This window comes from Lemur catta, chromosome 7 (genome assembly GCF_020740605.2).
Source record: "Lemur catta isolate mLemCat1 chromosome 7, mLemCat1.pri, whole genome shotgun sequence".
Taxonomy (NCBI): domain Eukaryota; kingdom Metazoa; phylum Chordata; class Mammalia; order Primates; family Lemuridae; genus Lemur; species Lemur catta.
In genome coordinates, this window is record NC_059134.1 from 48,960,799 (window position 1) to 48,984,914 (window position 24,116).

The 24,116-nt window shown below is 35.5% G+C and overlaps 1 protein-coding gene across 14 annotated transcripts in view; it reads left to right on the forward strand.

The window, feature by feature from the left end:
- Window positions 1–24,116, forward strand: part of DLG2 (discs large MAGUK scaffold protein 2) — a 1,739,579-nt gene that overhangs the window by 1,138,005 nt on the left and 577,458 nt on the right. The window lies entirely within an intron of this gene.

Sequence of the window (24,116 nt, forward strand, 5' to 3'; positions counted from 1 at the left end):
GTTTATAATAGTGAAGATTAATTAAAAAATTAAAAAATATAATAGTGAAGATTGAAAAAGGTAAGTGTTTAATGATAAACAGAAAAGATAAAGTGTTTAATTATTATATATTCACATAATAGAAATTATATTAAAATATATTGAAATAGTATTTTAGAAAAATAATTATGAGGATAGTTTACCTAGATATTAAATTTTAAAAGTTTTAAAATGGTATTTAAAATATAATCCAGTAAACAAAGCTATCCATACGTAATATACTTACATAAATATATTCATAAATCCTGGAAGGATATACACCAAATGTTAAAAGTAGCTAACTCTTGTTAATGATTTTTGGGTAGTTTTCATTTTTTTAATTTATATTTATTTCCCAAACCTTCTATAATAAACATACACATTTATAATAAGAAATTAAAATGTAAGTATGTTTCTGTAAGCTATCATTCAAGCATGAATTAAGATTATAGACCTATACTTTAATTTATATCTCCTTTTTTGTTTACTGATTATTCACATTCCTGAGTCAGAGAATTTCTCATTTTCAGCCTAACTTTTATTGAGTGTAAGTGGTTTTAAAAGGAAATTTATATTGAAAGTCAAGCATTTGACAGATAGGTTCTTTAAAACTTCCATTATGGACTTTGATAAAATTTTAATGGCATGATAAATGAAGAAAAGTGAGGCTTATGGAAAACAAGCCCAAATAAGAATAAAAGAACATATTTCTCCTAAATTACTAATCCCCTCTCCAGGACTGGCTATATGATTTGTGTAGTTAGCGCAGTACAAAATTAAAACGTGGAGCCCTTCTAAACACAAGACTCTGAGACTGAACAGGTCTCATGTCCATAAAGCTGACTTTTTTCTGCCCACCCAACGCACATAAACATCTTGAATAGAACACCACTTATTTACCCTGGTTTTATAATTCAAAAAATAATTAGAAGCTAATGGTTGGTGTGCGATAGAACATTCAGTAGGAGTTAGACAATTGTGGGTTCCAGTCTGGGTTCTGACACGTACTTGCTTCCTGATGTTGAACATGTCAGCTCACCTTTCTCACTTCCTGCTTTAGGGTTTCCGATCATATTCGGAACCTTGTCATTGCCATTAACTTTACCGCCTGCAAAGCCTCTATGTCAAGCATTATCTTCTCTGAAGACCACCTCTTTTCTGTCCTTATCATTTATTCTAGTACCCACATTCTAAAAATTCTTCAAGTCCTTTGAAACCTCAAATCATCAATTTCACCACCCCTCCACCCTCCCACCGCCCCCCTCGTTTTCACCTTTCTTTACGCCCTCTCTTCCCTCCTCACCTAGCTGGTCATCACTCTAATTCTCCCTGTCATACACTCTTGTTCTTCTCTCTCCCTTTTTGTGCTCATCCAGCAAAACCTCAGTCCTGTTTAACTTACCCTGCTTAAACCAGCACATTTCTACTCACTCCTTGCCAGCACCTGAGCAAGCAACTGGCCCTGGCTAGAGAAACACTCGCTCATCTCACTTTAAATTTTTAACTGTTGATTTCAAGTGAACTCTCAAAATTCCTGGCAATTCTTATGCATTTCTTTAGAAAAACATCACTTTCTCATTCTTTAGGGCAAAAATTCACATCTTATTTTATCTTCTCAAATCTCAAACACTCTCCCTCTCATCCTCACTATTAGCTGTTGACCTCCCTTCATGTTATTGAAAAAATTCAAGCAATCAAATGAAAAGCACCTCACTTTTCCACCAACAGATCTGCTAGCGTATTCTCCCTATGACAACAAAAGAAATTCCCTACTCCTTTCCGAGGCCAGCTCTTTGTTACCTGGACTCCATAAACTCTTGTCCATTTAATGGCTTTCCTTCTGCACTTATCTCTTCACTGTTCTGCAATATCAACCCATCTCTTGCTTTTTCATGGATAACTTTAAAATGGACATGATGTAATATCTTTCATCTTTAAAAAAAAGTAAGTAAGTAACTGTTCCTGATCCAATATCCCCTTCCTACTATTGTCTCATTGTTCTATTTTGATTTACCAGAAATCTTAGGGAAATTTTCTATTTTTATTAACTCTATTTTATTACCTCATTTTCTTATTTTAACCTACTTTATATTTTCACCCCCACAATAGTACTAAAACTGTTCTTGTCAAAAGTCAGGATAAGTTTCATCTTGCTAAATCTAAGCATCAGTTCTCAGTCCTAACTGACTTCTTGGCAACACTTGATGCTTCTTCCTTCCTCAAAGACGTTATTTTTTAACCTCCAGATCAAAACACTCTCCTATTCTTTTATTAATACTACCTCATTTGCTGCCCTTTCTCAGTCTCCTTCCTGGTTCTTCCTCTACATATTGGAGTGCTATAAATGTTAATACTCAGTGAACAGACCTCATCTCCATCTTTCCTTATTCCCTAGATAATCCCATCTAGACCCATGCCTTTAAATACCAACTGTCAACTGGTAACCCCCAATTTGAAGCCATGGCCCTGAGTTCTAAATGCATATCACTAACTGCCTAGTTGGCCTCTGTGTTTGCATATCAAGAAGGCCTGTTCCCTGCAATCCCTCTTCTCAGGGCCAAGGCTGCTTCTACCCTAATATTCTTCATCTTAGCTAATTGGCACTATCATTTCTCTTATTATTCAGTCCAAAAAAATCTAAAAGTCTTGCTTAATTTTTTTTTCCTCATGAGCAAGCCCTGCTGGTGCTACCATAAAAATATATCTCAAAAATCAATCAAATCTTACCACCTGCTTCACTGAATCTTGGTTCAAACTAATATCATCACATGCCTAGACTACTGTAGTAGCTTCCACTTTTGCCCCACGGTTCTCCTCTAAGTAACCAGAGTTGCCTTTTTCAATGTATAAACCAGATTGTACTGCTTTTATTCTTAAAAACCTCCAAAAGGTGATAATTACACTCATTGTCATCACCTGCAAGCCTTATGTACTGTGACCCCTGATCATCTCTCCAACATTATGTGCTCACCACCAACTCTTCATATATTTCAATCTAGCCACACTGACCTGGACATTCGTCAAGAATGCCAAGCTTTTCCAACCTCAAGGCCTTATGTATGTTACTCTGTCTGCCTGGCAAGATCTTCCTTTAGATCTTTACATGGCTTATTCTTTTTATCACTTAAATATCAGCTCAAATGTCACCTCCACAGAAAATATCTTCCCTGTCCATCCCGTTTAAGTTATTTTGAATATTTCCATCACTCTCTTTCCCATTTCATTATTGTTTAATTGTGCTTACCAATATCTAAACATTATTTATTTATTTACATTATTAACATTTATCTCTCTTCCCTAAATATATGCTGTATATAAATACATAGTCATCTCTATGTCCAATTTGCCTAGAACAGGGTCTGAAATGTAGTAAATACACAGTGAAAATTTGGCATATGAATGGACTATGCCTAGCTCTACAACTGGACAGACAGTGAAGTAGATACATGTGTCCTGGTTTGAATCCAGGTGTGAATCCTGGTTCTAGCATTTGCTGGTCAAGTGACCTTGAACTGCATACTTAACTTCTCTAACCTTCAGTTTTCTATCTGAAAATGGTGCAAAAGTGTTTGTAATTACCTCATGAGTCCCTTCTGATGAATAAATGAGTTAATATGAAGGTTCAGAACAGCATGTATAATTATTCTTAATATTTCCTTTAGTTAACATGGTAGTTCTCACAAGTATCATTTATTAGTAGCATTGAGGGAGCTTATTAAAAATATGGCTTCCCAGTCTCAATGAACAATTTATAATACATTAATCTAACAAGAATTTCTTTCATATCTGCTTGTTTTTTCTTTGTTGGATGTCAAACATCCAATGATGCAGAAATTATAGTTCTTGCTATATGCATTTGCAGCTTATACTTTTGTGATATTTAATTTTGATAACAATTTATTAATAGTAATAATCATATTTAGTAGCACACTAATGAGGTGTATACTGCTAACTTTATTTTATGTATTAGTATACTGAGGCTCAGAGATTAAATCACTTGTCAAAAGTCACAGTGTTATAAGGAATAGACTTAGGATTTAGCCCTATGTCCAACAGACACTAGAACCTGATCTCATTACTACTAAATTAGACTACCCTCAAAATTAAGCTCAAATTTTGTTTCCTCCAAGAAGTATTTCTTGACTTCCTCTCATGGGCAATGGGCTTCTTCACAAACTAACACAAATAAGGAACTTATCACACTAAACGATGAATACAATGTGTCTCTTCTGCTAGCCTATGAATTCTCTGATGGAAGGAACTCTATCATAGTGTGTTTTAGATTACCATCATAACAAAGAAAAGAAAAAACTATTGAACAATTTGTGGACAAGCTGACTCCTCCTCCTCTATAGCAGAACTGATCTATGCATTGGCTACTTGCCACACATGGCAAACCCTACAAATATGTATATTTATTTGTCAAGCATTTACTGAAAACAGGTACTGGGCACAGTCCTTGTTTCATAGAACTGTACAGCCTGGTAGAGGACACAGAGAAGTAAATAGGAAAAAACTATGAAGAATAATAGAATGCTGTGACTATCTGGCCAAAATTCAGGACTTTTTTGAGGTATCATACCTGAGCTGGCTTATAAGAAGATGTAAGGAAACAAGTCATGTAAAAGCGAGTGGGAGAGGAAGGCCTCTCAGACAGGCAGTAGCAGATGCAAATGTTCAAGGGCCCATGGAAAAGTAAAATGCTGAAGGAAGAGCAAGTAGTTCAAAATGACAGAGAGACCAGGCTGGAGAGATGGCATAGGGCATCCAAGGATGCCTTGGATTGTATATTAAAGGGTTTAAATTTTATTCTAAAGGCAATGACGAGCCTTTGAAGAATTTTAAGTATAAAAATGACATAATCATATTTGTATTTTGAAGAGATCACTTTGGCTGCAATATTGTATATACATTTTATAGGATTCAGGAAAGAATATAGGTATGCCATTTAGGACATATAATTAATGGTTAAATTCTGCAAAAGGTGATGGAGGAGGGGACAATTGAAAATATCTTGGGAATAACAGAAGAACAGATCCTGGTGTTTTGTAGGATGGAAAATGCTAGAGATGGGGGAGGACTCAAAGATGCCTAGAGTATGATCCAATAAATTCCTTTCATGAACACAGTCTGAGCCTCTCAGCCATGGACACCCATAGTATCTCAAGTCTACCTGACACCCTGGGCTCTTATATTAGCAAAGGTAGCTGAGTAAAGTCCATGCTTCTGAGTGATTTATCCATTCTCCATGTATAAAGTTAATAAGATACATACCCCTACCATGATTTGTATTAAGAAAATTTAGTTGACCCAGCATGGATAATAGATTCATCATGCCTTCATAACCCTGACCAGCATGCATGACTACAACTTAGCAGAGATACTGAAATGACTATCAGCTACCTCCTCTGACTCCCCTGCACCTCCCACCCCCACCAAAAAAAGAACATTCTGAGTGCTTTCCTGACAGCTGCAGAATGTATAGCCATGTGGTACTGTTTGAATATTCTGTCTGACAAGTCAGGGATATTCTTTTGCAACTAAAAAAAAAATAAAATTATAAAGATCTGAGCCATTTCTCCAAATATAAATCACTGACTTTTGTTAGTCATTATTTCACCTATGCCAAAACAAGTAGATTTATAAGGCAGAGAGAAATAACTAATTTATTACATCCTGCAAATTCCAACAAATGAGGCAAGTCTGGGGTATAAAGTAGATAACATGGGAAACAGAGTTTGTGAATTGTCAGGTAAGAAGACCCATTAAAGTTGTCTATTAGTGGCCTCTCCAGCTTCATCCACGTATCAGATTAATTAGAAAGCCATTAGATGTCTGATTCACTTAGGCCAAATTCTTTTATCTCACATTATTGATCTTCATGAAAATTCATAAATTCAAATGAATTAAGGATCTAGTGTTTCAAATAATGTAGAGACTTTGGACTTCTAAATTCCTCATTTGGGGGGGGATCTCTTTAACTATTTTCAATTAATAGTGACAGTAATAAAAAGCCAGGGTTCTATTAGACATTTAATAGGATTTCAGTTTTTATATAGTCAACTGTAGCAAAATATTATTGCAGTTTAATTCACTAATTTTTATAAAAATAAGTTTCTTAACTGAACTCCAAAGTTTGTGTATGTCTAATTTATGTCAGTGTATATTTAAGTATGTTAGAAATATATACACTTACATATTTAAGTACATAGATACCACCCAAACATAAGTGTGTATTTAGACATAAACAAATATCTTTACATAACATGTGTGAATTTTAATGAGCATGTTATTGGCTTTCACTGAAGGTATTGAAAGATTTATAGAACAAAAGTAGGTTTATAAAAACAGTGGAAAGAAGTACAATCTTGAATTCAGACAAACCTTGTTTAGAATCCAGAATCAGCTACTTCCTGTGTGAGCTTGAACAAGTTACTTAACCTATTACAGTTTCAGTTTGCTCCATGATGAATGACATATCACTATCTACTTCATAACATTGTGGTGAAAAACAGAAATAATGTAAACAAAATACCTAAAAGAGTAGCTGGAACCTCCTAGATGATTAATATTATTAGTTATTATAAAGTTCATGTAAACACACACATTTATCTAGGCCCTATTTTTTTTAAGATGGCACTGTTGATATAACTTCAGGCTATGATTCTACATCATGGCAAATACATGCTTCTGCTTTTGTGTGTGTGTGTGTGTGTGTGTGTGTCTGTAAACGATAAGCCTCTAAAGTGATCTCTGAAATGTATGTGTGCCCAATTATCAATATATTTTAAGTATATTAAGTATATAAATGGAATCTGCTCTTGAGTTTGTAGCCATAACTACTTCTAGAATAACTAGCACTGTTTGCAGCTCTGTCTTTTCTTCTTTGTTAACTCACAAGAATTTAGTTTCAGACTAGACAAGCAGTTACAGTGTTTTATTTTCAATAGCTTGAGGCTATGATATTGGCTTCAGATGCTCTGATATCTTCTTCTTAAGATATTTTATTTTAATCATCCTCTATTTCCAATCTCTATATATGATATAGTGAATAGCTATTGTTTTGTCTGTGCATTAAAACCACCTCTTATTTCTGAAGAACATCCTCCTCCTTTTGGGGAACTGCTCCTCTCTTTATTCCAATCATGTGATTCTGGGAAAGACTGCCAATCATAGTACCCCTAGTCATACAGTTTATTGGTCTAGAGCTGCTCATTGGAATCACCTGGTGAGCTAGTAAACAATAATACTGATTCCTGGGCCCTGCCCTAGGCCAAATGAGTCTGAACCTCTGGGGGTGGGGCATGGGCAACATTTACTTTTAAAACTTTCTGGGTGAGTATGATGCACAGTTTAGAGACTGACATCTGAGCCGAACCAAGCCCATCAGAGTGTTCCACAGTATTTTCCACACTGAGTGTGAGGGCAGGGAGGAGCAGCATTCCCACCATGTAGTAAAGTGTGAGATAGGAGGCACAAGAGTGGCCACTGTGTGAACTTTTTGCCACATGGAATAATCTCATCTGAGATAATGAGCCTTCCTGTAGAGAGAGCAAGAGACTGGAGATAAGAGACAGTAATTGAGAGAGAGAGAGAGAGAGAACTGACAGCATCCAATTCCTATGTCGTTGCTGTCCCAGGGACCCAACCAGACACCATTCCCTTTCTTATGGCTCCATGAGTCTTTCCTTAAATTCTCCTTAGAGCCAGACTAGTTCAAACCAGGCATTTGTAACTTGCCAACAAGTAGCTTTATACAAATGTATCCTGGGTTGTATTTTAGGTGTCACTGTGCTGAAATTGTTGGGTAGGTCATATCCTAGGCTCACACTACCACAGCCTGTTCTCAAAATAAATGTTAGGTTTTTTGAATTCTTCACCTTTTCTAAATTCTAATCATGTCTCTCACAACTGAGGTAAGATCATAAAGCAAAGCTCTCCAGTAGAACAGTGTTGGCAGGTTGTAGTAAACCTTAATACCCCAAGGTCACATATACAGTCTCCTTTAACCCAAGACTGTGTTCTAACTCCCAAGAATAAATGAACAATTTTTTTAAAGTGGCAAGTAAAAATGATGGCTAGGGACAGGTTTATGAATTTAGGTCTCCACTATCTCGAAACGTTTTGGATTTGGAAACCAACAGGCTTTTGTACATGTGAGAAGTGGTTTGCAGCTTTAACCACTGGCTTCAGATGTCAGAAAAAAAAACTGAGTGTTAGAAATATAGTTTACAGACATTTGGAGGGTCATTAATCTAACTTTTCTTTAGATGTAAGCATCAAAGTCTCAGGATTAAGAAGCTCCTGGTAAACATACCTCAAAGCGCTGAGTTAGATGAATTGGCACAAAATGCATTTAGCTGAAATTCAGCTGCTGACTCCAGCCTTCTCCATTTTTCTCCATAAACTCCCAGCTGAGTTATCTTCCTTTCTTACCTTACAAACCCTCTGCCAGCAGATTATTAACAAGTGCTCTCTTCCAGTTCATTAGTCCAAGCCTTAGTGCCCTCACATCATCTAAACTGGCCAATATATTTTCTTCAGTGAATCACTTGTTGCAATATTACCCCCATCTTTCTTTGACACAGGCACTGTTTATTACCGGCACATCTAATGCTAGCACAGTCATGCATCGCATAACAATGTTTTGGTAAATGATGGACCACATATGTGACAGTGGTCCCATGAGATTATAATACTCGATTTTTACTGCACATTTTCTATATTTAGATGCACAAATACCCCTGGGCTGCAATTGCCTATAGTATTCAATATTAACATGTTGTACAGGTTTGTAGTCTAGGAGCAATAGGCTATAGCACATAGCCTAGGTGTGTTGTAGGCTGTAACATCTAGGTTTGTGTAAGTACACTCTACGATGTTGCCACAGTCACAAAATTGCCTAAAAACCTATTTCTCAGAACTTATCCCTGGTATTAGGTGACTCAAGACTACCTAATGGTATTTCTAAAACTAAAGGCTTTTTAACTCTATAATGGAAGGACTTCCCAGAAATGGCAAAACTCTATCATCCCCAAGTCGAATATTCCTATCAGAGTAGATCTATTTCCATGACTTGTATTAACAAGGTACGGATGGCTAAGGAGGTTTGGCAAGAAAAGCTCTAACTCAAGGGTGCAAGTTTAGGAATATGATGGAGGTACTGGATTCTGAGAACATTGGAAATAGCAAAGATCCAGAGAGAGAAATACAGGAAGAGGCCCGACACCTGAGCATACCTAGATCACTAGATTCTAGGTCTTGAGAAATGGTAAAAGCTGGAGAGTTTGTTATTTGCAACTGAACAACTCCTAACTGCCTTTTACTTCCTCCACAAGTCCTTTACTGTTTCATAAGGGGTTAGGTTTTTTTAAAGAAAGGCAGGCTGCTTCTGAGTTCAACCCTGCCTCTCCCTACCGCCCCCCACAATGAATACCTGCTTCAATGGGGAGAAAGGAAAAGAAAAAATACAGTGAGAAGAAATAAAAACACTACTATTGCCTGGCTACACAGGGATACATAGTAGGAAAAACTGAAAGTGATTTCTAAGTATTAGAGATATTGTTAGATTTTATGGATTTAAAAGCTTATATTTTATTTTTATCCATTTACCTTAATGAGTTTGATGATTTTTAAACTTTCAAATTATCTCTCCATTGGAGAAGAAGAATGTATGTATTATGAAAATGTTAATAGGCATTAGAGACTCTATGATGCATTATCTGGTTTTAAAGTTTAAAATGTTTGGTCTGTATAGACTCAGCTTAAACAATGCACATTTAGTCACTCAGAAAAACATCACCTTGCATTTAATTTAAGATCAATAAGTATATCAATCTATCATTTACTGAAGTTTGAACTTATATGCTAATCACTCTATAACAATTACATATTAAGAATAAATCTATTACATAAATTTAGAGCCTCTGTTTTACAGATAAGCAAACTGTGGTTCAAAGAAGTTAAGACATTTGTCACAAAACTAGCATATGACAGAGCTGGTTAATCAGACTTCAGACACTATGAAATACCACCAGCAAATATGGAAGATATGGAAGACTTTTTGGAGTAAAATATTTATTATCTGACCAGCCATAATATTTTCAGATTACCTTCAAGGCTTAAGTATGTTTCTCAAAAGGAAAACTAAACCAAATATCTTAGTTTAGTATTGAAAGGCTAAAAGCAGCTTTAAGAAAAAGACAAAGACATTAGTTGGGTAAAGATGCATTATTTCTGTTTAAGATTATTTCTTATGTTTGGGAAATAAGCCATGCTCCTCTCCACTCATCTGCTTAAACTTTATTCAAAGTTCGGTAACATTGCTCTAACTTTGGGGAAAAATAATAACAAAAGTGGCATCATATCTTGCATATCTTGCATATATATTGAGCATTTTTTGACTCGTGAAAAGAAATACAGTTAAACCAGTGTTCAAATTGTGTTTTAGACATTTTCCTCATAAAAATATATTCATATTTTCGGAAGCTTAAAATTGATGAGGTGGTTAATTCTATGCATGTACTATTATTGTTTCATTTGATATTTGATATACATTATGATACATGTCATATTTTAATATTACTTCATTTTCAAATTATTTTTCAAATATTTTATTTTATCCTCCAAAGAACCCTGTAAAATAGGAAAAGAAAACCTGATTCTTACCATTTTGAAAATAAAAAAAAAAGCCCAAAAACTTTTTGAGTTCCCCCAAGGTCATTCAATACATAGCAAAGGCCCATCCAAATTTCACATCTTTAACTTCCAGCCTCATTCTTTTTCCACTATCTCTTACTGTTTTGTTGTTGGTTTTAGTTCAATATCAAACAAATTCAATTAATACCCTACTCGGGTAAAACTAACTGAAAATATCAAAATGTGGCCATTGATTTCTCATTTAATCTGAAATCAGAAGAAATGTTTCTCTTATAGCAAATTAGATTTTAAATCACTTCAAATCATTTAAACTTGATTTACTAAAAGCAATTATTATAAATGTTAAAGGCTATAAGAGACATTTCTATATACCAAGTTTTTATGTTGTACCACCAATAAAAGAGAACTCTTTAACCCTCTACATTTTGAACATTACTATTTGAAAGGCTTTCCTTACATTGATTTGAATTCTCTTCTAGTAATTTCTATCAAAATATTTTTACCAATATAACAAAGTATTTTGTGTGCGGAATTTGGGGTCATTTAGCCTGAAATCAAATTATGGTTTTAACACTTAGCGCTTCATAAATGTGAGCAAATCACTTAATGTCTCTGTGCCTTAGTATGTTCATCTATATGATAAGGATGATAATAACGCCTACCTCATAGGGCTGTTGTTAGGATTACATAATTCATAAATATAAAATACAGAACCTAAAACAGTACCTAGCTCTAATAAGTATTATACAAGAGCCAATTAATAATATTAGTATTACTAGTCCAGTTGCTCTTCATGTGATAGGCCTTGAGGAATCAGCGTTCACTTCCTCCCGTGAGTCTTCTCTTCTGAAGACTTACCCCACTCCCTCATTTCTTAAATTATTCCCCCTATATTCTCCTCCCTCTGACAATCCTCCCAATTATTATTTTCCTTCCTAAAATTTTCTTTCATTCTACAGATATGCATTGAGTGTCCACTGTAGTGCCTGGAATTCATGGTTTGTTCATTCAACAAGCATGAATCAGTCACCCCCTCTGTGACAGGTGTATAAGACCATGTGAACAGGGAGGGAGTGAATGAGACAGTCTCTGCCCTCAGAGAGCTTAAGAGATAGAAGGGAAGATGGACATGTTAAAAGGAGTCATGACCTTAGGGGAATCTATCGTAATCAACTAGGCTTGTCATCTTATTCTACGTAAATATTCCATGACATAAAGAGAAAGTATTCTTTCTTACTCACTTTGCTGTGGTAAAATGAAAACTCAGCCTTTTACATAGGCTAATTATTAAAGTGAAGTTTCTTACTCCGTGGTATGTTTTTCTGTGCCTGTATTCAATGATAAAATATACAAGTGACAAAATATTTTGTGAGGACTATTTATTGCTGCTTCAAAATTAAACTCATGTCAGTGTTATTTAACCACCTTCTCTCCAAGCGTGTTTCTTTAGGGACAAGCTGTCTTCAGCCTGGGCCATTTTGATAGAAATTACGGTACATGCTTTTCAGTGCAGTCTATCACCTTTGGCTGCACCTCTAGGATGCTCTTAGGTGAACTGACCAAATGCTTTGCTAACACTTTTAGGTGCAGTTGAAATGCAGCACATTGCTCTGCCTGGACAACCTATGCATCACTCAGATTTGGCTATTTTTTTCTGAATAAGCAGGGAATCTTTTTCTCAAATATATAGAAAAATATTCTGGAAATGTGAACATTATTGTTAAGTTCATTCATTGTATTACCTTATGTAATCCTTGCAACAACTCTCTGAAATAATCATTGTCATGTCTATCTTGGAAACTAAACTTTTGAGTGATTAAGTTACTTGCATAATGTCACACAACTAGGAAGTGGTAGAGCTGAGACTGGTTCAAATCCAAAATTTCACAAAGAACCATTTGCTCTATAGTTTCACTGTTTCTCTTTCTACTCCCTGTCAGGGCTGGCTGTATTGTTTCACATAGCACTGTGATTTTTCCCTCTGGAAAGCTGGGCATTTGAACAGCTGATCAGGGGATTCTTGCCTCTAGTTTCCAGGGGGATGTTTCTCAACGTGGATCTAGAGTTTGCATTTGTACTCAGTGGGGAAGGAAGGGTAATGACATTAAATGAAGGCAGTACTGACTGTGAAATCAGTTATCTTTTACATCTCAAGGTTATTGAATTAATGAATTAGTCTTAGAAGGCTTGGTATCATTCTTGGAATTCTGAGAAAGGAAATTTCATATTAACCCAGTTCACATCCATAATGCACAATTTACAGCCACATGCAGACTGAACCATATGGTGGAAACATTCTTTCATTCTTTCAGATTATTTTATGTTGAGTGCACCATATACAGTAGGTCTTTTAACTGACTTGTTGTGTGATCAAAATAATAAAACATCTGTTGATAATAACCTTGAGAACAAATTGGTGCTTCCCAAACTTGTTTGAGTTTTGAAATGTCTACTGTAATAATGGATACAAAATGTGCCGACAGCATTCTAAACACAAACACACACACACATATACAAAATTTGGTCGTGTCACCTGAAAATTATGCCCTCCAGCATTGCTAAAACCTCATTCACATAAAATTCAGCTTCTTTGTGAATTCATGGGGTTATTTTTTTTCCTTTTAATGATAGAGTATGGTTGCAAGATCTTAAAAAGTCCAGAAAAGGAGATTAAATAACCATACTTAGGCAGTTTCTTATGAAGCATGTCAAAGCTAATAGTTTCAAAACCTCAGGAGAAAGTTGAGACTTCTAAACATTTAGAAAGCCACCACAGAATTTTTTGGCCATCTGGTAAGTTGCCACAACCTACACAGTCATAGCCAAAGAAGTACTCCATACCAGAAAATCTGTGATTCTCATCACAAGCCCGCCTTCGCCTGCCCTGAGACCACAGTCTGGTTAGAAAGAGCCTGTGGAATACTTTGTAGTGTTTTTATTTCTGCTGCGCCTCTTCCCTTAAGTTCTGTATTCGGCATGAGGATCGCTTGGGCAGGCCAGAATCCTTAATAGAAATTCCAAAAGAAAAATGCAGTGAGACATTTTCACTTCCTGCTTTGGATCAGTGGAGTAAGCGCAATAGATCTTTCAGCTCCCAGCAATTTTGCATCTCCTGTTTTATTGAGCATGAATAGAAGTGCACTAAGTTTTAACAAATGCTATTACCCACTTCTCATGCCATGTAAAGCCCTCTAGAGACTTTGCATTGACCATTAACACAAATTAACTTTTAGTGAACTGTAAAAGTCCTGACCCAGTGTTTCCTGTCACATGTTGGTTAAAAATCTAAGTTCCAGCCAGTTGTCTCTGTTTATCCTTTTGCCTCACACATTCAACTGTTAAAATTTTGCTCATTGTCCTTCCCAAGTCTTAAAAAACCATATCCTTCACTTCTGTAGAAAATCATCTACTAAACGGAAAGAATAGTTTTAATATGTCATTTTCTTGTAGCATAGATGTGATGATAATAGTAATAATAGCTCCTAAATATTTGGGATATACTATTGAGGTCTCCACTATTTTATTAGAGTTCCACTCCACAATGAACAAACATTTAGTTTTTGTTATCCTCATTTTGAAAATAGGAAAACTGGATATTAGAGTAGTTAAGTAACTTGGATTTAAAAGTCACATTTTTATTAAATGGGGAGGGGTACAAGAATTCAGTCTCAACAATTTTGATATCATCTGTCCAAGCCCTGTGTCTTGCTATAAATCTATGTGGTAATTGTTATTAAAACCTTATACAAAAAAAAACAAAAACAAAAAAACTTTTATACGTATGAAGAAACTGAGGCTTAGAAAGTTAAGTAAATTACCTATTACATAGGGTTTATATGGAAAAGCCAGAGTAGAGAAAAAACATGCAACTGTGTATCTCTAGAGCATTCTTCCTTCTCTTACAGTCTCACCTTGGCATCACCAAGTGTTTAACCAGAAAGCAACTCTTACTCTTTGTACTTCATCAGCCACTGAGTCCTGTGAATTCCATCTTTCAAATTTCACCTGTTTTTCCCCAGACATACTACCTAATTCGGTTGCCATTATCTTTCATGAAGATCACAGCAGCTGCCTAACTAGCTTTTATGTCCCAGGCTTAAGTCCCTTACAGTATATTATCTACACTGTAGCCTGTGTGATCTTTCTTAAAACAAATCATGACTGTGATACTCATTATGCCCCATTAACTTCTAGGTAAAATCTGACCTTCCTGGAGCAGCAACCAAGGCCTTACATGTTCTACCTCTCACTGAAGCTTCCAGCGTATCCCTTACCACTCCTTTCTTGCATCTGTACTCCAGCCTATGGCATGACTTGGAATTTCCCAAACTCATGGGATTCTCTGTTTCTCACTCCTATGTTCTGTGAATGTTCTTCTCCATGGCTCAGCGTCTTTGCCTGACTAAAGCCTGCCCAAACCTCGTGAGCTTAGGTATCATCTCCTTCCAGGATCCTTCCTCGACACACCCCTTACCTCCTGGGCTCCTTTCTCCCCAACTGGCCATTTGAAAGTCCTCTGTCAAGACTTACTGGCCCCTGTCCAGAACTTACAAGTTGACCTCCCTTGGTAGTTGTTCCAAATAATATTAATATCCCCAATTTTATTGTCCTTTAAATAAGAGCACATATATTTTATTAAACAGGAAAAAATAGAGTGTCCTAGTTACCTTCTCTGCCACAACTGTATAGCCATTTATGGGTGAAAATTTTCCATCTTGCTCGAATCCACCTGGACAGGTTCTGCTGGTTGAGCAACCTTTATTCCTTCAGTCAGTCAGTCAATAAATACTACCATGTGTTCTATTCTGTTCTAGGCTAAGGGTGTATAGCAGTAAACAAAACAAATAAAAATTCTGACTCATAAAACTCATATTCTAGTGGAGGAGACATTAAATAAACTAAATAAATAAGATGAATAAGTATATTAGATGGTAATAATGCTATGGAGAAAAGTAGAGTAGTTTTATATTGACTTTAGTCACCAGAACAGATAGTCATTTTATACTTCCCCCTGAAATGGCAATTGCCATTCAAAATGATCATTGTCGTTCACCCGTTGGCTAATATGGGTAGATGCTGCAGTAATTATCCCCTATTGGCTGGACTCTAGGCACCATCAGAAAAGGTGAAGTATGGAAGTAGCAGGTGTTGCCCTTGCAGAAGCTTCAGGACATTCCACAAATATATTAGTGGCACAAACTTAAAAATAGTTCCAGTCTAAGATTGAGTTATTGCACACATACACACACACATACACAGCTAACAGAGGAGGTCTTTTGGGACAGGAATACATATGCTAGAACTCTTTTTATTTGGACACGTACCACCTTCAAATATTTGGTGCTGAGAACTGGACCTATTTCCCTCCTGATTGGGTGACAATTAACTAGGCCAAAAGGCACTGTTAATATGTCCTGATAGGTGTTGAGAAGAGAAGCAGCTAAGTTTTGAATATGAATGTGCTTCTGAGCATTGTCAAAGCCTGGAATAAGACGCTGCCCACTGCCTTACCTGTCCCCTGGGTCCCCATAGTTTCCTAGGCTTTAAGAAATAGCACTCCTCTACCCATATTAAAGTTACTTTTTCAATTTCCTTTTCAATTACCTGTTTCCTAGTCAGTCACCCTATCCCATCTCTGTGCTAAACTAGAGCTCCTTGAGGACAGTATCTATCACTGAATTCCCAGCTTACAGCCCACAGTAGGTGCATAATAAGAAATACATGAAGGAAGAAAGGAAAATGGGTTTGTACCAAAGTAGGAAATCCATATCACAGAATCAGAAAGTATTGGAGATAAAGAAGGTTGACAGCTTAACACTAATTTTTACAGATTTTGATAGATGAGGGAAATGGAGTGTCACAGAAGTGCAAGGACTTACCCAGGGTCAACACAACTACCTAATTAGGATAAAAACTATACACCCTGCATCATTCTTTTCTCTGGTAGGAAATTTCTGATTATGAAATATACTAATAAAACATATCTTCTCTCAAGCAATCAAAAACAAAATGATTAATTTTATAGCAAAGTATTTTTAAATGAAAATGAACTACTTTCAGTTTAGCTATGTATGGTTTGCAGTATTTTCCATATGGTCTGGACCCAACTCCAACCTAAAACAGAATGCTTGAAATAAAACCCTATACATATTTAACAGGTACAATCTCCTATATCCCAAACTTACCATTATGAGGTGATACATCTACCAATTTCTTTGTCCCTACTCTAAGAAATCGTATGGCCTCATTTATGACTCCAGAAATGAAAACATCAAGAATACGAATAGAATACATTTGTTCCTCTAGTTGCACTAGAATGCATTGGAATTCTGTTCCCTTGAAGATATTAGACCACTGAATTTCTTTTTTACTTTTTAAAAATATTCTGATTCTTCTGACCTCATATTATCACTATATCAGAGGAAACACGTTTGAGGTAAAAGTATTCCTTCAAACTCCCTGCCTGCTTGTGTAGGCCACAGCATGCCAACCTCAGCTTACCTGTTTAAACTTTAATTTTTTTTTTACCCTTTGTTCAAGGGCAATAATGTTCTAACCTACTTCTATAAATACATCTCTTTAAAGATATTCTGTTTGTTTGCATGCTCCTAATAATTTGGGTTTCTTTTCTCCATTTCCTATTTAAAATTCATGGATACTTTCATGCCTTGAAAATCCAAGATTTAAGATATTGATAATTGTTCTGATAAACTGTTATTTCATCTACTTTTTTTGCTTAGCAACTCCCAGGCATCCTTCAAGTCTTAGCTTAAATGATTGCTTCCTCAAAAAGATTGTCTCTGACCTTCCAATTCAAATTAGCTAGCCTCTGTTACTATTCTTTCCCATAGTACTTGTGATCTTATTTCTATTTGCCTATTTTTCTTTTTAATATCTGCCTCTGCCAGTGGATGCTAGAGTCTGTGAAATCAGATAGCCATCTTTGTTTTATTTACCCATAACTATAAAGATTCTAACACAGTACCTTGAACATAGTAGGTTCTCAACAAATTAAGGGGTATATTAAAAGAAAAAAATTGTTAGTATTGAGTGATAGAATTTCTTTCTATTTTTTCATGCAACATTATTTTGGTGCTACTTTTATAAGATATCATTGCCAGCTGGGAGGGTGAGAAGAATACAGTACGGAATCAAAGCATTTTCTGGTGCTTCCTGTATTCTTTTCTAAGCATCTCTCCATCACCACCCTATCACAGGGCAGAATTCTGCAGCCACGAGCTTAAAGCCTCTAAGTATCATATGTCTTGCTAACACCTTGTTGAGTCTGCTTTGCCCCATCAGTAATCCAATGTGAAACCCAACATTTGTAAAACAAACACTTAGAATAGGCATGTGCTTGATAATTACCTCTAGCCATTTAACTAACAGCCCTGACCCAAACCTCAGAACAGAAGCAGTTCATGTCCCACTTTCGACATCCATAAGCATCCAGAATGCAGAAAGGATTAGGCAGCTCCGTGTGAAACATCATAATTAAAAAAAAGAAGTCATCCCCATATGTAAATGAGAAGAAATATCTTCTGTCTTCTCTCCTTTTGTTTTTTCCTTTGGGTGTGTTCAAAAATTTTGAAGTTTATAATATATAAAGGCTCATGCACATATATACACATGACTAGAAGCATCATACAATTTTATATGTCAATTTAAATAAATACATAAATTTGGGAAAAAAGAAAAAACAAAAGAAAGCCATTCTGTAAAGGAAAAGCAATACTGACTAGTGGCTTTAAGTTTAGGAAAAGCACCACTGTTTGGGTTTTTTTTTCCTTGTCCTTTTGTTTCCTGATTCCTTACCTTTCAACCCAAATCTTTGTCCCTGCTCTTGCAGACAAGGCCCATTATGGTCAGGCCTGTGTCTCCCATGACTCCTCACCTCACACCCAGTGTGATACATCGTAATCTTTTCACTCTCCTACTTGACTAGAGTAGGCGCTTGACTAATAATGAATGAATGAATGAAATTTTATGGAGTTCAAGAGAAGAAGGCACCAAAACTTCATGCTCAGAGTAGGCACATAAAAATTAGACCCCATTTATTAATGTGTGTGTATATATGTATGTGTGTTTATACACACACACACACACACACACACACACACACATATATACATAAATCCACTCAAAGAGCTCAGACCTACTTTGGCAGATGCTATGGTATTTTTATCATTAGAACAGTGGAACTTTATCATAGGCTTTGATAATCTAAGCTAACTCATCTCCTTCTTTACCTACTTCTCTCTTCTCCACTTCTCTGCTTCCTACAAATTGTTCCTCCATTCTTTGACATACCCAGGTTTCCTAAGCTGCCTCCTTCACCCTGTATGTGAACTTTATCTTTTTTATTTTTTTTGGAGTTGGCTTTACCATTTATCTTTTCCGTGATGCCTTTCCAGGTTATGTCAAACAAGATATCCCAGGCTCTGGTACCACAGTTGGGATGAGTAACACTGTGCTTCACCTATACTTGTCTATATACAAAGTACACGTATGTGTTGGGTTTCCTGATCTAAACATCTGGATTGCACCATTTTGACCCTGTTTTTATAATGTTCGTCCTTTTAACGATGACTTCCCTTAGTTTTTCTGATCTCTGTGTGAGTTTGTTTCTCAGAACAGATAATAACACTTATAATGAGATGCTTCCCTAAAAGCAAGTTGAAGAGGAGAATCAACTGGGGTCATTTACTTCTAAGTTTACAAGTATAAATTTCATGCATTTTAACCTGTAGTTTTGTCCACTTTGGACAAAACTTTATTTCTGCTGTTATGACCATTTAGATCACAAGTTGGACATAAATGGAGTACTAAAAAAGCGGTAGTATATGATTATTTTACCCTAGTAATTACTTAAGAATGATCATTCTTGAAACACACCCACACACATATATGTGTGTGTGTATATATGTATATACTTTTCCACTTGTACATGTTTGATAATTTCTTACAGGGCAATCTGCTATGCCCTGTATTTTTTCGTATCCTTGATGATACCTAAAATAAATCTTTGCCTATTGTAGGTGTTGGTGAAGGTGTTTCTTTTGTTTCCAAGGGGATAGGCAAGTATTTAACTTGTCTTCCTATGTAGAATAAAAATTTTGCAATGATATTTTTTAAGACTGTCATAAGATGACTTATTTTGAAATATTTTGTTAATTTTTTTAATTTGTGTGTAGAGATGATTTCAGATTCACACTTCCTCTTTTGAGATTGTAGTAGGTCAACCTAGGCCTATTTTATGTGTCATGAAATATATTGATTATGTTCTATCTCAGGAATACTTTTTTAATTGATAAAGCTAGGGAATATCTTTCTTAGCTAGAATTTTTGTTAAATTACTAAATACTTAGTGTGGTACTAAATACTATAATAGTACTTTTCATTAGTACTTGTGAAAGTATTAAATATTCAACATAATGCTAACATACTGTATTACTATATGTTAATAATCTTATGAAAGTTCTAGTTTGGGATTAGAAACTAGGTTTCTATAAATACAAAAATTTGCTTTTTTTGAGACAAAGTTTACAGTTCACTAAATTTTACAGTTCACTAAATGTTTTGGGGGCAGGGAGGGGTTCAGGAAGATGCATAAAACTCAGATTTAAGACTCTATGACCAGCAAAGTATAAATCTTATTCACTATAAGCCTTAGGGTTGAGGTTAGGATTATCCCCTCAGTTTTTCTCTAGTAAAATGTAAAAAATACTATAAATATTTTCAAGGTAAAGGAATTTTGTGGTGCATATTTCCCCTCTAAGAAAAAGCTACTGTAACCTTGTTTTCCTACCATACAACTTTTTACTTGCCATGGCTCTTATGAGTCAGGACAGCAGGCTATCTTCTACCATGTACTCTGTCTTTGGAATATACCATTTAACAATGAAATGTGTACAACATTCAAGTTGGAAAAGCACTGAGACATGTAGTTTGGGTATTGAAATTCTGGAGACATTTGGACAGTTTATATGGATAATAAGACTGCATAATTGAAATTGGGATCATCCTAGACAATTCAGATCACAGGCTAAGGTCTCTCACAAATGCCTTCCCAAGTACCCAGCCTTCTTCCTGCTGCCATCCTATTAAAGCTTCCAACAAAGGACTTTAGGGAAACCAATTCACTTTTTGGGCCTATGTCCCCTAGTCTATAAATATGTAGTGGTTCAGTAGATGACTTCTAAGTTCTTCCTCGATTTAAGTTTTTTTCTAGCTCTGAAGGTGTTGAGTCTGCTATATTGCATCTAAACACTATCTCCTTAGTCATCCTGGAGCAAACAATATGTACAAGAAAACCTGTTTAGGTCCCTGCAATACTTTTCCTCTGACCCATTTGTTATAACTGTTTCATTTCATTATCATCTGCCAGCAGACTGAATGACTTTCATTAAGTTCAGGATCATTAAGCTAAAATAAGAAGACTGCTTTTAAAAACACTAATTGGCAACTTAAAAGTCTCTAGCAGATCATGCCAAAAAAAGGTGATCTATTTTTTATAATTTTTTTTTCTTTCAAAATGTTACATGGGTATAATTTTTTGGTTACATGGATGGCTTTTGTAATACTTGGGTCAGGGCCATAAGTGCACCCATCACTCAAATAGTGTTCAGTATACCCCTTAGGTAGTCAGGTAAGTTTTCGCCCATCGCCCCCCCTCCCCTACTTGATTTCCACTAAGTTTTACTTCTCTCTGTGTACATGAGTGCTCATTGGTTAGTTTCAATTTTATAGTGAGTACATGTGGTGTTTGTTTTTACATTCTTTAGATACTTCACATGGGATAATAGTCTCCAGTTCCATCCAAATGGTTACAAAATGCATTAATTTATCCTTTTTTTGATAGAGTAGTATTCCATGGTATATATATACTGCATTTTGTTAATCTACTCATGAATTGATAGACACTTGGGTGGATTCCACATCTTTGCAATTGTGAATTGTGCTGCAATAAACATTCAAGGGCAGGTGTCTTTTTGATAGAATGACTTCTTTTCCTTTGGGTAAATACACAGTGGTGGGATTGCTGGATTGAATGGTAGGTCTGCTTGTAGATCTGTGAGGAATTTCCATACTATTTTCCATACAAGTTGTACTAATTTGCATTCCTATCAACAGTAAATAAGCATTCCTCTGTCTCTGCATCCACACCAGCATTTATTGTGTTTGTACTTTTTAATAAAAGCCATTCTCACTGGGATAAGGTGATATCTCACTGTGGTTTTAATTTGAATTTCCCTAATGATTGGCTATAGTTAGCATTTTTTCATATGTTTATTGGCCATTAGTCTATCTTCTTTTGAAAACCTTCTGCTCATGTCTTTAGTCCACTTCTTAGTGGAATTGTTTGGGTTTTCTTTCTTGCTGTTTTGCTTGAACTCTTTGTAGATTTTGGTTATTAGCCCTTTATTGGGTATATAGCTTGTGAATATTTTCTCCCATTGTGTAGATTGTCTGTTTGCTCTGCTGATTATTTTCTTAGCTTGACAGAAGCTTCTTAATTTAATAAAGTCCCATTTATTTATTTTTGTTGTTGTGATTGCCATTGGAGTCTTTTTTGTAAATTCTTTGCCTAGGTCAATATCTAGAAGAGTTTTTTCTACATTTTTTTCTAGAAACCTTATGGTTTCATGCCTCACATTTAATTATTTTATCCATCTTAAATTAATTTTGTGAGTGGTGAGAGATATGGATCCTGTTTTATTCTTCTGCATGTGGCTATCCAATTTTCCCAGCACCATTTATTGAATAGGGCTTCTTTTCCCCAGTGTATATTGTTGTCAGTTTTGTCAAAGATTAGTTGGCTATATGTGGATGGTTTTACATCTGGGTTCCTTGTTCTCTTTCATAGGTCTGTGACACTATTGTTCTGCCAAAATCATGCTGGTTTTGTTCCTATAGACTTTTAGTATATAGTTAGAAGTGTGATAATGTGATGTCTCCAGACTTGTTCTTTTTGCTTAAGATTGCTTTGGCTATTCAGCCTCTTTTATGAGTCCAAAAGAAATGTAGAATTATTTCTTCTCAATCTGTGAAACATGATGGTGGTATTTTGATTGGGATTGCATTGAATCTGTAAATCACTTGGGGTTATATGGACACTTTAACAATGTTGATTCTACCAATCCATGAGCATGATATATTTTTCAATTTCTTTGTGTCATCTACAATTTCTTTCCTCAATATTTTATAATTCTATTTGTAGAGATCTTTCACCTCCTTAGTTAAGTACATTCCTGAGTATTTGTATCTATTGTAAATGCTATTGAGCCTTGATTTGACTCTCAGCTTGGCTGTTATTGGTGTACAGGAATGCTATTGATTTGTGTACACTTATTTTGTAACCTGAGACTTTGATTAATTTATTTATCAATTCCAGGAGTCTCATAGTACAGGCTTTGGCTTTTCCAGATATAAGATCATATCATCAGCAAAAAGCAATAATTTGACCTCCTCTTTCCTGATTTGGATACTTTCTCTTTCTCTTGCCTGATTGCTCTGGCTAGGAATTCCAGCACTATGTTGAATAGAAGTGGTGACAGTGGTCACTCTTGTCGTGTTCCAGTTCTTTAGGGCAAGTGCTTTCAACTTTTCTCTATTCAGAATGATGTTGGCTGTAGGTTTATCATATATGGCTTTTATAATTTTTAGGTATTTTCCTTCTGTGCCTAGTTAGTTGAGGGTTTTTGTCATGAAAGGGTGCTGAATTTTGTCAAATGCTTTTTCCACATCTATTGAGATGATCATATGGTCTTTGTTTTTGCTTATGTGGTGAATCAGATTTATTGATTTCTGTATATTGAACCATCCTTTCATCACTTGGATGAAGCCCATTTGGTAATGATGGATTTTTTTTTTTTTGGATGTTCTGTTGAATTCAGTTTGCTAGTATTTTATAGAGGATTTCTGCATCTATATTCATAAGGGATATTGGTATGTAGTTTTCTTTTTTTTTTTTCTTGTATTCTTCTTTGATTTTGGTATCAAGATGATACTGTCTTTGTACAATGAATTGGGAAGAATTCCCTCCTTCTTGATGTTATGGAATAATTTCTTCAGTGTGGATCCCTGCTTTTCTTTGTAGGTCTGGTAAAGTTCAGCTGTGAATCCATCTGGTCTGGAGATTTTTTTGTTGTTGTTTTTGGAAGATATTTTATTACTACTTTTAATCTCACTGCTTGTTATTGGTCTGTTCAGGAGTTCTATTTCTTCCTGATTAAGTCTTGAGAGGTTGTGCATTTCCAGGAATTTGTCCATTTCCTCTATGTTTTCAAGTTTATGTGTGTAGAGAATTTCATAGTATTTCCAGGTGATATTTTGTGTTTCTGTAGAATCCGTTGTAATATCTCCCTTTTCATTTCTGATTGAACTTATTTGGGTCTTTTCTCTTCTATTTCTAGTTAATCTAAGAGGAGTTCTATCAA